At 53.1% G+C, this 5,904-nt stretch overlaps 1 pseudogene; it reads right to left on the bottom strand.

The window, feature by feature from the left end:
* Nucleotides 1–4,034: 4,034 nt before the first annotated feature.
* Nucleotides 4,035–5,472, bottom strand: LOC123384685 (annotated as a pseudogene).
* Nucleotides 5,473–5,904: the final 432 nt, after the last annotated feature.

The following is a 5,904-nucleotide window of genomic DNA, read 5'->3' as shown; positions in this document are numbered from 1 at the left end:
TGGGGTAGCGTGTGATGGGGGCCACGGGGCAGGTTCTAGAACCCTTTGGAGCATGGAGGCACTCCGGGTCTGGTGGGGGAGGCTGTGCCCCCCTTCATAAGGTCCGAGGAAGGAATGTCCTCCCAGTGTTCCTGAGGATTGTAGCAGCTGAGAGCAGTGACTCCCAGGTTTGGGTTTTAACAGAAGTGACTTGGGACTTGCAGGCAACTCCGGTCCACTCTCATCTGAGCCAGTGCTGGGAGGTGGTTGCAGGGGGCCTGGCCAGGCCTCCCCTGCCGCCTCTGCCAAGCAGGTGGCCCGGCCGCTGTCAGCCCCAGCCAGCTCTTAAGTCTGGGGTGCGTTCCCCAGCACCGCAGCCGTGTTGAAGTGTCCGAGTCGACCCCAGGGAAGCCCGAGGATCACCGCCAAGGAGGCTCTGAGTTCTCTGAGGTTCTCTGAGAACCTCTCTGTGGGAGGAGTTCCTGGGGTCACTCCCAGATCCCAAACTACAGTAGCCTCAGAGGGTCTGTCCTGAGACCTAGTGCTCAATGCGTTACCCCCCCTCCGCTCTCCCTGATCGGTTATCAAAGGCCAGTTTCCTTTAGCATAGTTCACACTTAGGTCTTTTGATGTTGGTTGGTCGTTGTAGATTCATTACTATCATTATTTAACTGTGCTCATAGGGCTAAACTGTGGGAACCTTAATCCTTAAATCTGACCTGGTTTGGGTCGGGTGGAGACCAGGCTTGTCCAGAAGAGCTGAGCACCGAAACAGAGCGTGGCTGGCAGCTAAGTGCAAAGACCAAGGGTCCTGGACCCACAGGGCCTCTTGTACCAGGAGCGTGGAGCCGCTTCCCCTTGATCACCAAGGCAGCCTGTTTCTGAATAAGCTGAGCTTAATTAGCGGTTAAAACCCAAAATTGGCCACAACCAGGCAGCTGCAATTTTTAGGGAGCGCCCTGCACCCTGAGGACAGCTAAACACTTTCCCGATGTTAATAGGGATAATGTTCCATTGGCGACATCAACATTAGTAACATTACATTAACATTAACATTATATTGGTAACATCAGAAGTGACTCTCCCCCCCCACCCCACCCCCCACCCCCCAGGATTTTTCCTTATTGTTTAAAATTGACAATGTAGCACTGGGTTTTCACTTTAACTTTCTATATGTTTCTCCTTTCCCCATCCCACTCCAAATAGGGCTACTCGACAAAAACGTTGCACATAAGTATTTATGTGCACCCAGGCGCCCCTGCTGGAAAGCTTTTAGGTAACCTAGCCGTTGGAAGTTGGTTGCCAGGAGAACCAACCAGGTGATCGGAAGGTTGGAAATTTCAGTCTCTGCCCCCCTCCAGGGAGGGGAGAGGGGCTGGAGTTTGAAGCCATTGCCAATGGCCAATGATTTAGACCCTCGGCGCCTGTGTGATGAAACCTTCACCAAGTCCCAAGAGGACTGGGTTCAGACAGCTTCTGGGGTGGCGGAAACAGTTTGGGTGGTACCCCCGGAGAGGTCATGAAAGCTCGGAGCCCTGTCCCAGCACCTCACATCTCTCCCCTCTGGCTGTTCCTGTGTCTTTTCCTCGTAAGCGAGTAATCTAGGAAGCAAAATGTTTCCCTAAATGTTTCCCTAAGGTCTGTGAGCTTCTTTAGCAAAGGAATCCAACCCGACCTGGGGTCTTAGGAACCTCTGATTTACAGCCCGTAGGAAGCACAGGTAACAGCCTGGATTTTGGATTGGTGTCTGAAGTGAGTGCATGCACGCGCACGTGTGTGTGTGTGTGTGTGTGTGTAAGGGGGAGTCTGTGGGGCACCCTGGTGTTGTCTGAGCATTGCTCGGTGTTGTGGAGCAAGCACCCCTGCGCCCCACAACACATTGGGATTGGATCCAGGAGCCCAAAAGAGCGGGTTTGCAGTGGGAGGGATGGCATTCGGCACTGGGCACACGGGCCTTTAGGAAACTCTCTGCTGAGGTCCGGTCCACGTGCACCACCTTTCTTGCCCCTGTGACAGCGCCCTCAGGGCCACCCTTCTGCCTGAGGGACTGACTGCTGCAAGCCGTGAACTGGCCTGCAAGGTTCCCAGGAGGTGACACCTGCTGTGTCCAGGGGTGGAAGTTCCAATGTCACTTTGAAGTGGTGGTCGGTCAGTCATTGTAGAAGGAGACAGGAAAAGGAAGAGATAAAAGCCTGGGCCCCCCCGAAGCTCCCCCCCACCACGCCCCGCTCCCCTGGGGTTGTAAGACCCAGCCCTCAATCGCAATTCCCAGCAAGGCCTCTCTCCCTTTGAATCCCAAAACCGTCCTTCATCGGGTCATCACCACCATCCACAACCGTCCATTCGTATCTTCCTTGCTGGTTCCATGTGACCAGGAGGGACTGGGGCTTGGACCCCCGGCTCTGCCACTCACTGGCTGCGCACCGCGCCCTGGGGAAGATGGAAGCTCTGGCCACTTTCTCATCTGTTAAATGGGAAACGTTCCAGGCTTGGCACGTTTCTGCTGGTGACAGGCCTGGCGTGGAGTCAGCCCGTTTCTTTTCCCTCTTCAGATCGCCCGCCCGGCCTGACCCCTCCTCCGGGACGTTTCCCCGTGTGACTGATCTCAGCCCCTGCTGTGGCAGCCCGAGCCCGAGCCCGCCGGAGTCCCCCACCCCAGCCACCCCGGCCCCCTGCGTCCTTCTGTGCCAGCTGGGCCCTGAACCCCCTCCTGGCTTCCCGCCCTGCCTCTGGCCTGGCGTCGGTGCAAACATTGCAGATTGCTGAGACCAGGAACAGGTCATACTTGCCATTCATTCCAAGGAGTCACTTCTGTCTCCCCGGGATCAGCTGCATGGGGAGAAGGGGGTGACATCACCAGACTTCACCAGTCTCTTCCAGAGGGGTCCTTTGCCCTGGGGACATGTCCCCCTCCAGCGGTGGGCCTGGAGCTGCTTCCTGTTGGAGTGGCCAAGATCTTGAGAGTTAGGCAGTGGGATCGCCGTTTTTTTCTTTTTTTTCGTGGGACAGCCCAGGGACCTCAGGTTGTGCAGCCAAAGTTAAAAAGCCACGAATTTTCTCTCCGGCACGGCCACTCCCAATGCACAAACATACCCCTGAGATTCCTGGGGAGGAGACGGTCACAGAGCCTTGTGTGGGTCCTGACCCTCGAATCTGGGAGGGGTTGGAGGTTCATCCAGGAGGGGCGTGGATTTCACGGAAGGATAGGGCTTTGGGCTGTGCCTCCTTGGTTCCTGCTACCTGTTGGCCCCCAGTTCCCTTTTAAGGGATGACATCTCCCCAGTGCGTTTGATGTGGATGGGAGAATGGTCTTGTAGGCCACCCTCCAGCAGGGAAGTCTGGGAAGCAAGCCCTTCTCTCCCTGTCCTCGGCCACTCACGGAAGGGGGTGTGACCTAGCCCTGGCTCGAAGGCCCTCACCGGGGGCGGTATCTGCAGTGACTAAAGCAGGAAGGAAGATCAGCGGGGCAGATGGACTCATCCGCGAGGCAGTGATTGTACTTCCTGCTTTCCCAGCCCTCTGGCGCAGTCCTGGCCTCCCACTACGCCACCCCCAATTCACAGATCCCCTCATCACCTGCCACTGCATTCTTTCTTCCTTTATTTTTTTTTAAAGATCTATTTATTTTTGAGAGAGACAGAGTGCCAGCAGGGAAGGACAGAGAGAGAGGGGGACAGAGGATCCGCAGCGGGCTCTGTGCTGACGGGCTGACAGCAGAGAGCCTGATGCAGGGCTCGAACTCACGAGCCCCGTGAGATCATGACCTGAGCCGACGTCAGACGCTTAACCGACTGAGCCACCCAGGCTCCCCGAGAGTGTTTCTTTCTTACTAGTCAATCAATGGACTATATTTCCTCTAAAAGAGTGAATATTTTGCGCCTGAAGGACTTTCTCTACCTGAGACACGTCTGATGCTCCAGAGCACACCAGTGGCCAGTGGATTTTCTGGAAACGTGCGTGGCGGTTCCATTTTGCCTGAGGAACATCTACAGCTAACACACTGTCCACATCCCAGGACAGGTCCCTGCGGAGCCTCTGGCTCAGCCTCGCCCTGGTCATCTGGATCTCAGGGGCACCTCCGTGGCAGAAGCTGAGGCACTCCACTCTGGAATGCAGTCACCCACACTTGTGAGGAATGAGGCTCGGGGACCATCGGGGGCCCGCAAAGGCCAGTGGTTCATCCCACCATGTTCCTGATGATCTGTGATGAGACTATAACCCACACATTTCTCTCAATCTTTTACTTATTTATTTAGTTAGTTATTTTTGAGAGACAGAGAAAGTGAGAGAGAGAGAGAGAGAGAGAGAGAGAGAGAGAGAGAGAGAGAAAGTGCACAAGCAGGGGAGGAGCAGAGAGAGAGGGAGACACAGAATCCGAAGCTGGCTCCAGGCTCTGAGCTGTCAGCACAGAGCCGAACACGGGGCTCGAACCCAGCAAGAGAGAGATCATGACCTGAGCTCCAGTCGGACGCTCAACCAACTGAGCCACCCAGGCGCCCCATCTCTCAATCTTTCTAAAAGTGTACAACTCAGGGGCTTTCAGGACTTTCGCAACGTTATGCAACCATTACCGCTATCTATTTCCAAAACGTTTTCATTACCTCAAACAGAAACTCCGTGCCCTTTAAGAGTCACTCCCCGTTCTATCGCTCCCAGGTCCCTAGTGCCCATTTTCCTTTCTGTCTCTATGAACTTTCCTGTTCTAGGTACCTCGGCTGAGTGGAAGCACACGAAATCTGTCCTCTTGTGTCTGGCTCTTTTCACTTAGCACAACATATCCAAGGTCATCCATGTTGCAGCGTGTGTCAGTCCTTCCTTCCTTTGTAAGGCTGGATGATAGTCCGTTGTGTGTCGACACCAAGTTATCTTTATCTAGACATCTCTTGATGCACGTTTGGTTTGATTCCATCTTCTAGCTGTTAAGAAGGCTGCAATGAACATTGATACACTACATTAATACAGTGCATAACCTTCTAGAAGGGGTAGATGAGCATAACTGAGTTATTTTACATCAATCAGGAAAATACTTCCTTCCACCCAGGGGCACCTGGGTGGTTCGGCTGGTTAAGCGTCGAACTCTTGATTTCGGTTCAGGTCATGATCTCATGGTCTGTGAGTTCAAGCCCCACATCTGGGATTCTCTCTCTTCCTCTCTTTTACCCCACCCTGCTCACACACTCCCTCTCTCTCAAAATCAATAAATAGACATTAAAGAAAAAAAAAAAGGAAAATGCTTCCTTGATTGATAGTCTCCAAACGCTTTGACACATAGTAACGATTAACTCCAGAGATGTGCCTCTTTCCATCAAACTCCACTGATATGAAAATCTGGAAGCCTTTTTTCCCTTTCCCCTGTTAGTGAACGTGTGGATGTGCGCAGTGGCTATGCCGGGGATGAGCAAGCACATGGCCATGACGCTGATCCAGGGTGGAATCTCAAACCACATCTCTCCTTGGTTGCCAAGGCCAAACCCTTCGTCACTGTGGTTTTGATTTGCATTTCCCTAACGAATGATGCTGAACATCTTTTCATGTGCTTATTGACCACTTGTATATCTTCTTTGGAGCAATGTCTATTCAGGTCCTTTGTGCCCTTTTAAACTGAGCTTGTCTTTTTGTTGTTGATTTGCAGGCGTAGTTTATATATTCTGGATATTAAATCTTTATCACATACGTGATCTGTAAATATTTTCTCCCATTCTATAGATTGTCTTTTTACTTTTTTAATCACGTCCTTTGTGGGGTGCCCAGGTGCCTCAGTCAGTTGAGCGTCTGACTTCAGCTCAGGCCATGATCTCAAGGTTCGTGGGTTCAAGCCCTGTGTCAGTTTGAGCCCACGTTGGGCTCTGTGCTGATAGCTCAGAGCCTGGAGCCTGCTTCGGGTTCTGTCTCCCTCTCTCTGTCCCTCCCCTGCTCTCTCTCTCT

Source organism: Felis catus, chromosome A3 (genome assembly GCF_018350175.1).
Source record: "Felis catus isolate Fca126 chromosome A3, F.catus_Fca126_mat1.0, whole genome shotgun sequence".
NCBI classification, from domain to species: Eukaryota; Metazoa; Chordata; class Mammalia; order Carnivora; family Felidae; genus Felis; species Felis catus.
Note: the sequence above shows the minus strand (reverse complement) of the source record. Positions and strands in the feature narration are given on the sequence as shown.